General features: G+C 41.4%; 1 non-coding gene across 1 annotated transcript; it reads right to left on the reverse strand.

Moving 5' to 3' along the window:
- Positions 1–6,442: 6,442 nt before the first annotated feature.
- LOC123835004 (U6 spliceosomal RNA) lies at positions 6,443–6,544 on the reverse strand. The gene has a single exon (XR_006788571.1). It is a non-coding gene; the product is annotated as a U6 spliceosomal RNA (small nuclear RNA).
- Between the last annotated feature and the right edge of the window lie 3,271 nt (positions 6,545–9,815).

Below are 9,815 nucleotides of genomic sequence, written 5' to 3' on the forward strand. Positions count from 1 at the left end.
GGGAAAGCCACTCAAAGGTATTTGTTAATTGACTATTGATACTCTTCCCAGTGTTCTCAACTCTCTGAGCAACTGTCTGTTCTTGCTGACACAGTCTTTTTTTTTTTTTTTTAAAGATGTATTTATTTATTTGAGAGAGAGAGAATGAGAGACAGAGAGCATGAGAGGGAGGAGGGTCAGAGGGAGAAGCAGACTCCCCGCCCAGCAGGGAGCCCGATGCGGGACTTGATCCCAGAACTCCAGGATCATGACCTGAGCCGAGGGCAGTCGCTTAACCAGCTGAGCCACCCAGGCGTCCCCCCTATAATTTTCACATTTCATAAAATGTGATTTTTTTTTTTAGTGATTAAAAAATGTAAAAATCACTCTTAGCTTGTAGGTCCCGGAAAAACAGGCAGCTGGCTGATTTGACCCACGGGATGTAGTTTGTTGAATCTGCTCTAGAGTGCCATCAGCCCAATAGGGTTAGGTCCTCCCTCTTCAGGGAAGGAACTCATCCCTGTCCGAAAGCATTCTGAGGATTGATGTAGGGATCGGTGCTCACTTTTAACCACCTAGAAGGACCACAAGACGTGCCCTCCATGAGAATGTCACAAACCACCATCTTCCAGAGCTCTCTCCAGGGACTGAGTTGAATAATACAACACATCCATTGTCTCCTTTAACTCAATCCTGAGAAGCCAGTTCTATGGGCAAGTTTTACAGACTAATGACTTGGGTCTTAGAGAAATTAAGTAGCAAGGGGTTATGTGACAACCCTGGGACTACATTCCAGCTTTCAAAGGCCATGCTCTACTCACCATACCACACTGTTCTATGTCATCCAGACACCTGTCTACATCTGCCCCACATCCCTACCCCTGTTCTCCAACCAGGCCCTCTCACAGAATCACTGGCAACTTCTGCCTCCACTATGGAGTTCTGCCGTGGTCACTCAACATAGCTGGGCTTGCTGGCTTTGCCCTCTCTCATACGCTTCGGTAGCTCACATGTTCTTATGACACATTTTTTTTTTTTAAAGATTTTATTTATTTGTCAGAGAGAGAGAGACAGAGCACAAGCAGGGAGGGAGGCAGAGGCAGAGGGAGAAGCAGGCTCCCCGCTGAGCAAGGAGCCCGATGTGGGACTCGATCCCAGGACCTGGGACCATGACCTGAGCCGAAGGCAGCCGCTTAACTGACTGAGCCACCCAGGCATGCCATGACACATATTTTTGATGACATGTGCCCTGTTAATCAGAATATACCAGATGCCTAGACCCTGAACTCTTAGCCATCCCATGAACCAGTTACGTAAACTTGGGAAATCTGTCCCTCTCTGATCTTCGGTTTCCTTATCTGCAAAACGAGAGTGGTGGCGGGGTGAGCAATACCATCATTTCCTGAGCTTCTCTCCAGTTTTAACTTTTCATGAGTCAGCGGATTCCCTATCATGTTTTATTACCCATGTGTTGCCACATCCCTTTATTATTAAGAGTTATACAAAGTTATTATGCTGATAAATCCAGAGTCTTACTGACCCTGAAACTTACTTTAAGATATGTGACACAAGAGTCTATTAACATGGCACCTCTGAAACGCCAACTGGTTGGCACATACACAAGGACACTTAAGAACAAATTAACTGAACAGAGACCAACTTGATCTTCAGCCAAATGCACAAACTGAAGAGGGTAGAGGATGGGAGATGATGGAGTAAGGGGCAGCTGAAATGAAAGCCAATACTACCCAAGTCTATGAAGCACCTACCACGTGAGTGATAGCAAAAGGGTGTAGAGGTGGATAGGAGACAGATAAGACTGATGTCGCTGCCATTGAGGAGTTCACAGTCTAGTGGTGGTAACCAAAGAGCTAAAAATAGAAATTGAGGAGGAATAGAAATGCAGGAGTAATTGCAATCAAGTTAAGGGACTTTATGACCTGCCTCTGTGGAGAAGTAGGCTGAGAAAGCTTATTTTATTGTGATGTCTATCAGTTGGGGAACGGAGAGCCTCATGGGACATTAATAGCCCTAAGGTTTCATTATTGCTGAAGTTAACCTGACTTAGTTCTTTGGGTGCAAGTGTAGTGTTGACTGGCAAGGGAGTGCAAAGGATGTCCCTCTACCAATTTTTTGTTTTTCTTTTGTATTATTTCCTCAGTATAAATTCCCAGGAGTAAAATTACTACTTCAAGGGGTAAAAATTTTAAGGCTTTGAGAAATTGTTGCCAAGTTATTTTCTTAAAGATTTACATTAACTTATACCCCTGAAGTTTTCCTCTCATTCAACAGCATGAAGCACTTTCATTTTTATTTTTTAATTTATTTTTTAAGATTTTATTTATTTATTTGACAGAGAGAGACAGCGAGAGAGGGAACACAAGCAGGGGGGAGGGGTAGAAGGAGAGGGAGAAGCAGGCTTCCTGCTGAGCAGGGAGCCCAATGCGGGGCTTGATCCCAGGACCCTGGGATCATGACCTGAGCCGAAGGCAGACACCTAATGACTGAGCCACCCAGGAGCCCCGAAGCACTTTCATTTTTTAAAAAGTTGGGCTTGGGGCCCTGGGTGGCTCAGTGGGTCGAGCGTCTAACTCCCAATTTCGGCTCAGGTCATGATCTCAGAGCCATGAGATTGAGCTCCATGCTGGGTGTGGAGCCTGCTTGAGATTCTCTTTCTCTTCTTCTGCCCCCCACCCCCTCCTCTCCCTCTCTAAAAAGAAAAAAAAAAATTAGGCTTTCTTTCCTACCATGGTAGGTGAAAAATGATACCTCAGTGTTTAAATTCTCATTTGACCACTATGAGGGTGAACAGACTCCATATATTTGTTAGGTTATTTGTAATTCCTGTTCATGATTTTTTTCTCTTGTTTTAAGGGAAGGGCTATTAATAGTGTTCTGATTAAAGTATATGAGCTTTTTATATATTTTATGGATTAAAGCTATTAGCCTTGGTCGGCCCTTCATTGTCATCCAGCCTTTCCTGCTTCTAAGTCCAGACCCACAGGCTATAACTCATAGAAAAGTCCTCCAGGCGGTACCCTCCCATCCTGGTGCCACCTGCCAAACCAAACCTTGATTCCAGGTCAACCCTGGCCCCCTTCTTGCTCTATTACCCACTGCTGAGTTCTCCTACAGGGAAATTATTTTATGTGAAGATTGCTGCCACCATAATCCCACTGTTCTCAACCTCTGTCCAATACCACCCCATGTCCCCAGTCAGTTTCACCCCCCATTCCTCAACCACTACTCCAGATGTTCTCTCCCCCCCTCCTTTCAGTCCCTCCACACAATTGCCTTCACTTTCAGGAGGAGACCTTGTCTTCTTTTTTTTCAATCAAAGTGTAAGTGACATATAACATTGTACTTGTTTTAGGTGTATAATATAATGATTCGATATAGGTTTCTATTGTGAAATGACTACTACAATAAGTGTAATTCACATCCATCCCCACACATAGTTACAAAAATACTTTTTTCTTGTGATGAGAACTTTTTTTTTTTTTTTTTAAGATTTTATGTATTTATTTGACAGAGAGAGAGAGATAGAGAGAGCAGGAACACAAGCAGGGGGAGTGGGAGAGGGAGAAGCAGGCCTCCCGCCGAGCAGGGGGCCCGATGTGGGACTAGATCCCAGGACCCTGGGATCATGACCTGAGCCGAAGGCAGACGCTTAACGACTGAGCCACCCAGGCGCCCCGTGATGAGAACTTTTAAGATCTACTCCCTTAGCAATGTTCGTGACAATGCCTCTCTTGTTTTAAGCTGATTCTCAACTTCTTTCATAGTTTAGGAGGTTGTAGGAATACGATAACTAATATGAATTTAGTAAAGTTGCAGGATGCAAAATTAATATACAGAAATCTGTTGTGTTTCTACACACTAATAATGAAATAGAAAAGGAATTAAGAAAACAATTCCATTTCTAACTGCATTAAAAAGAATAAAATTTAACCAAGGATGTGAATAAAGGAATAAATTTAACCAAGGAAGTGAAAGACCTACACTCTGAAACTATAAGTCATTGAGGAAAGAAATTAAAGATGACACAAATAAATGGAAAGATAAACCGTGCTTATGAACTGGAGGAATTAATTTTAGTAAATGTCCATACTACCCAAAGCAATCTACAATGCAATCCCTATCAAAATACCAGTAGTGTTTTTCAACACAAATAAAACAAACAAATCATTCTAAAATTTGTATGGAACCACAAAAGACCCTGAAGAGCTAAAGCAAACGTGAGAAAGAAGAACAAAGCCAGAGTATCACAATCCCAGATTTCAAATTACTCTATAAAACTATAGTGATCCAAACAGTATGGTACTGGCACAAAAACAGAGACAGATCAGTGGAACAGAATACAGAGTCTAGAAATCAACCCATGCTTATATAGGCATTTAACCTATGACAAAGGAGGCAAGAATATACCATAGGGAAAGGACAGTCTCCTCAATAAATGGTGCTGGGAAAACTGGACAGCTACATGCAAAAGAATGAAACTGGACCACTTTTTTACACCATATACAAACCAACTCAAAATGGATTAAAGACCTAAATGTGAGGCCTGAAACCACAGAATTTCTAAAAGAAAACATTGGCAGTAAACTCTTGGACATCAGCCTTAGCAATATTTTTTTGGATCTGTCTCCTCATGCAAGGGCAACAAAAGCAAAAATAAACAATTGAGAGTACATCAGATTAAAAACTTTTGCATAATGAAGGAAACCATTAACAAAATGGAAAGGTAACCTACTGGATAAGAGAAGATATTTGCAAATGATATTATCTGATAAGGGGTTAATATCCAAAATATATAAAGAAGTCATGCAACTCACCACGAAAAAGAAAACAACCAATCTGATTAAAAATTCGGCAGAGGACCTGTCTGAAGAGATATTTTGCCACAGAAGACATACAGATGGCCAAGAGACACATGGAGAATGTTCAACATCATTCATCATCATGGAGCGGCAAATCAAAAATACAGTAAGATATCACCTCACACCAGCCAGAATGACTAGTATCCAGAAGATAAGAAATAACTAATGTTGGTGAGGCTCATAAAGAAAAGGGAACCCTTGTGCACTGTTGGTGGGAATGTGAATTGGTGCGGGCACTATGGAAAACAGTATGGCGGTTCCTCAAAAAATTACAAATAGAACTACCCTATGATCCAGTAAATCCACTTCTAGGTATTTACGTGAAGAAAATGAAAACACTAATTCAAAAAGATACATGCACCCTTATGTTTATTGTAGCATTATTTACAAGTCAAGATATGGAAGTGATGTATCTATCAATAGATGAATGGATAAAGAAAATAAAGAATATTAGTCATAAAAAATAATGAGATCTTGCCATTTGTGACCACATGAATGGACCTAGAGGGTATTATGCTAAGTGAACTAAGACAGAGAAAGACAAATACCATACAATTTCACTTATATGTAGAATCTAAAAAACAAATGAGTAAACCAAGAAAAAATAAGTAGACTCATAAATACAGAGAACTGGTGGTTGGTTGCCAGATGGGAGAGAGGGTGAGGGATGGGCAAAATAGGTGAAGGGGATTAAGAGGTACAAACTTCCAGTTATAAAATAAATAAGTCATGGGGATGAAAAGTACAGCATAGGGAAATAGTCAATGGTATTGTAATAACTTTGTATGGTGATAGATGGTAACTGTACTTATCATGGTGAGCATTTCATAATGTATATAAATGTTGAATCACTAGGTTATACACCTGAAACTAATACAGTATTTATTGTATGTCAACTATAATTTTTTTTTAAAGATTTTATTTATTTGACAGAGAGAGACACAGCAAGAGAGGGAACACAAGCAGGGGGAGTGGGAGAGGGAGAGGGAGAAGCAGGCTCCTGGAGGAGCAGGGAGCCGGATGCGGGGCTCGATCCCAGTACCCTGGGATCATGACCTGAGCTGAAGGCAGACGCTTAACGACTGAGCCACCCAGGTGCCCCTGTCAACTATAATTTTTAAAAAAAGATTTTAAAAACTATATGAATAATATTTCCCTTTATAATATTTATAGCATGTTTATAATGGCTATATAATCTTTTAGGAGGAAAGTGAACATGTACCAATTGAGTTAGATAATTCTAGACATTTAGGTTGTTTCCAATTGCTCACTCTTTTAAATCCTTGAAGAACACCTTTTTGCCCATAACACTTTCCATATGTTGAATTATTCCCTAAGACAAGATTCTGTCAAAGTGGAATGACTGGGTCAATGGAAATCAAATTCTTATGGCTCTTAATAGGTACTGACAGATTTCAGAGGATTTTTTAATTTACTCACCCACCCACAGTCCCTCATGAGAAGGACCTTTCCACCATGTTCTCATTAGCATTAGGTTTTGTTAATTTCAGAGGTGAAGAGAGTTTGATTTGAATCATACCAATCACTAGAGACATAGTTTGGTGAATGAAAGGACTCTGGTCTTTCAGTTCCAGCTTGCCAAGTGATATTGGTCATCCTTGAGCAGGGGCCATGCTAATCTTCCCCGTATCATTCCAATTTGAGTATATCTGCTGCTGAAGCGAGCACACCAAGTGGTATTGGTCAACAAGTGACACAACCCTTCCAAGCGTCAACTTAAGTAAGTTTCCTTACTTAAACATGGCAATTATGATAATCTAATATGCTTATGGGCGTGAGGATGAAATAAGAACACATACAAGATGCTTGATCCCCAGACAGAGGTAGTCTCCCTTCGTCTTCAGCAGTGTGAGAATTAATATTTTCTATATCATGGGTCTTCTTGCACTTTCTCCTCTGTCAGTCATCTGTGCATGTCCTTAGCCCATGTATCTATTGGGTTTTTAGTGAGATTTTTTTGTTTGTTTGTTTTTTGTGTTCTAAGTAAGCTCTACACATAATATGGGGCTTGAACTCATGACTCTGAGATCAAGAGTCACATGCTCTACTGACTACACCAGCCAGGCACCCCAGTTTTTTTTTTTAAGTAATTTGTATGAGGTTTGGAGCATCAACATATATTAACCTCCTTCCATCATATCTGCTGTAAATCCGTAGTTCTTATTTGCTTTTTAAATATTTTTCTTTATAGGCAGTTTATAGTTTTTGTAACAACTCTGTCCCTCTTTTAGCTAAGAATTGAGAGATCTCTGATAACACTGTTTACATCAAATAAGGGGTCCCTTCTCTGAGATCTTAGAATTTTATGTAAATATATTTCCGTGAATTAGCAGGAACCTGTGGATAAATAAGGAAACAGTTTACCAACATATTCAAGTGTTCTTGGGATCCTTTTGGTCTTTGGATGGTCAAGCTTTGTAAGGGATACTTAGGAAGTGTTGCTGACAGTGATTGCCCTGTTTGAGGCTGTCCAGCATCTTTGACCACCTTTCCGTATGTGGGGGGGTCTCCTCCATCATGAGTCCTGTGTCTCTGAGGTAGAAGTCAAGACCTTGCTTTTGCAGCCTCTCTTGTCTCTGGGATGCAGGCCTGTGACTTGGTGCCATAAATTGGAGGCATGTGCACAGGACTTGTACTTAGAAGACAGAAGCAAAAGGAAGCAGCACCAGGTGGAGTCCACTCTCTGGCTTTGAGGGGCAGCAGAAGCTGAGGTGTCAGCATCCTGCCTGGGGTCCATGTTGGGAGCTGTGGAGTCTGTGCAGAGCAGTGGTGGCGGAAGAGTTGTCTCTGTTGGAGCGCTCCTACAGGGTGATGTGGCCATTGTTCCTGTCTGGGGATCTTCTGAGTCCCTGCTGGAGTTCTGTGAGCCACCCGATAGCCTTCAAAAAGCCAAACGGAGGGGATGCAAAGCTCTGCAACTAAGAACCCCAACTAATACCGGAGATTGTTACAGTCAGGATTTAAGGCTCTTCTTCTCTCTAGGAAAATAATAATAGGGGCGCCTGGGTGGCTCAGTCGTTAAGCGTCTGCCTTCGGCTCAGGTCATGATCCCAGGGTCCTGGGATCGAGTCCCACATCGGGCTCCCTGCTCGGCGGAGAGCCTGCTTCTCCCTCTCCCGCTCCTCCTGCTTGTGTTCCCTTTCTCACTCTGTCTCTCTCTGTCAAATAAATAAACAAAAAATCTTTAAAAAAAAAAAAAAGAAAATAATAATAATGATAATAATAATGATAATAATAGCACCTACCATCCACTGAGTACCTACAGTATGTCAGGAAGTGTGCTAGGCCATATGTGCACACGCGTGTGTGTTTGTGTGTTGTGTGTGTACATATACACCCACACATCACTATATATGGTATACACACATATATTCTTTCAACAGTTCTGAAAATTATATATTATTGTCCTCATCTTATTTTTCATTTTTTATTTATTTTAAAGATTTTTTTTTTTTTTATTCATGAGAGACAGAGCGAGAGAGAAAGGCAGAGGGAGAAACAGGCTCCCAAGGAGCAGGGAGCCCGATGCGGGACTCGATCCCAGGACCCTGAGATCATGACCTGAGCCGAAGGCAGATGCTTAACCATCTGAGCCACCCAGGCGCCCCATTTTTTATTTATTTTAAAAAAGATTTTATTTATTTTATTTATTTGAGAGAGAGTGAGCGCGTGAGCAGGGGGAGGGGCAGAGGGAGAGGCAGAGAATCTCAAGCAGCCTCCACAACCCAGCACGGAGCGCAATGAGGGGCCCAATCCCATGATCCTAAGATCATGACCTGAGCCGAAGCCAAGAGTTGGGATGCTTAACTGAACCACCCAGGCGCCCCATCATCTTATTTTTTTAATTATTAATTTTATTGTTTTTATTAAAAGGACTCATCCTTGTTAAAATAAATTCAAGCAACATGGAAAAGCATGAAGAAGAAGGGAAAAGCCACCCACAATCCAGTGACCAGTGTCAACATGTGGAGGATGCCATGGGAGACATCTCTGTCTACACAGGTAGACTGATAGAGGGAGAGAGAGTGGGTGGAGGTAGATAGGTGGATAGGTATAATTGTATAAGCATGAGATAATATAGATTCCTTTTTTTCAAATGGAACAAGACATTTAGTTTTTAATTTGAATTAACAGAAGAAAAGTCAACTGAGGTAAAAAATGAAATGATTTCTAAACTTAAAAAAATAGTTTCTTTACTACAAGAGATATTATTTCCCAAAACACTCCTTCAAGAGAAAGGAAGAAAGTACAGGCATACCTTGAAGGTATTGCAGGTTCAGTTCCAGACCACTGTAATAAAGTGAATATCACAATAAAGTGATTCAAATAGGGGCGCTTGGGTGGCTCAGTTGGTTGGGCAACTGCCTTCGGCTCAGGTCATGATCCTGGAGTCCTGGGATCAAGCCCTGCGTTGGGCTCCCTGCTCAGTGGGGAGTCTGCTTCTCCCTCTCACCCTCTCCCCTCTCATGCTCTCTCTCTCTCCCAAATAAATAAAATCTTAAAAAATAAATAAAGTGATTCAAATGGATGTTTTGGTATCCCAGTGCATACAAAAGTTATGTTTACACTATAATCTGTAAAGTGTGCAATAACATTATACCTAAAAAATGTACGTACCTTAATTTAAAAATATGGCATGGCTAACAAATGCTAACCATCATCTGAGCTTTCGGGGAGACATATTTCTGTTAGCAGAGGGTCCTGCTTTGATGTTGATGGTTGCTGACTGATCAGAGTGGTGGCTGATATATCTCTGGCAGCTGTGGCCTTACAGAATGTACTTCTTTTTCTTTTTTTAAAAGATTTTATTTATTGATTTGAGAGAGAAGGGGGAGAGCACAAAGGGAGCGGGAGAGGGAGAGGGAGAGGGAGAAAGAGATTCCCTGCTGAGCAAGAGCCCGATGCGGGGCTCGATCCCAGGACCCTGAGATCATG

The sequence above is a fragment of the Mirounga angustirostris genome, unplaced genomic scaffold (assembly GCF_029215605.1).
Source record: "Mirounga angustirostris isolate CCGP_5_RB_7025 unplaced genomic scaffold, mMirAng1.0.hap1 SCAF_1, whole genome shotgun sequence".
In the NCBI taxonomy this organism is placed as follows: Eukaryota; Metazoa; Chordata; class Mammalia; order Carnivora; family Phocidae; genus Mirounga; species Mirounga angustirostris.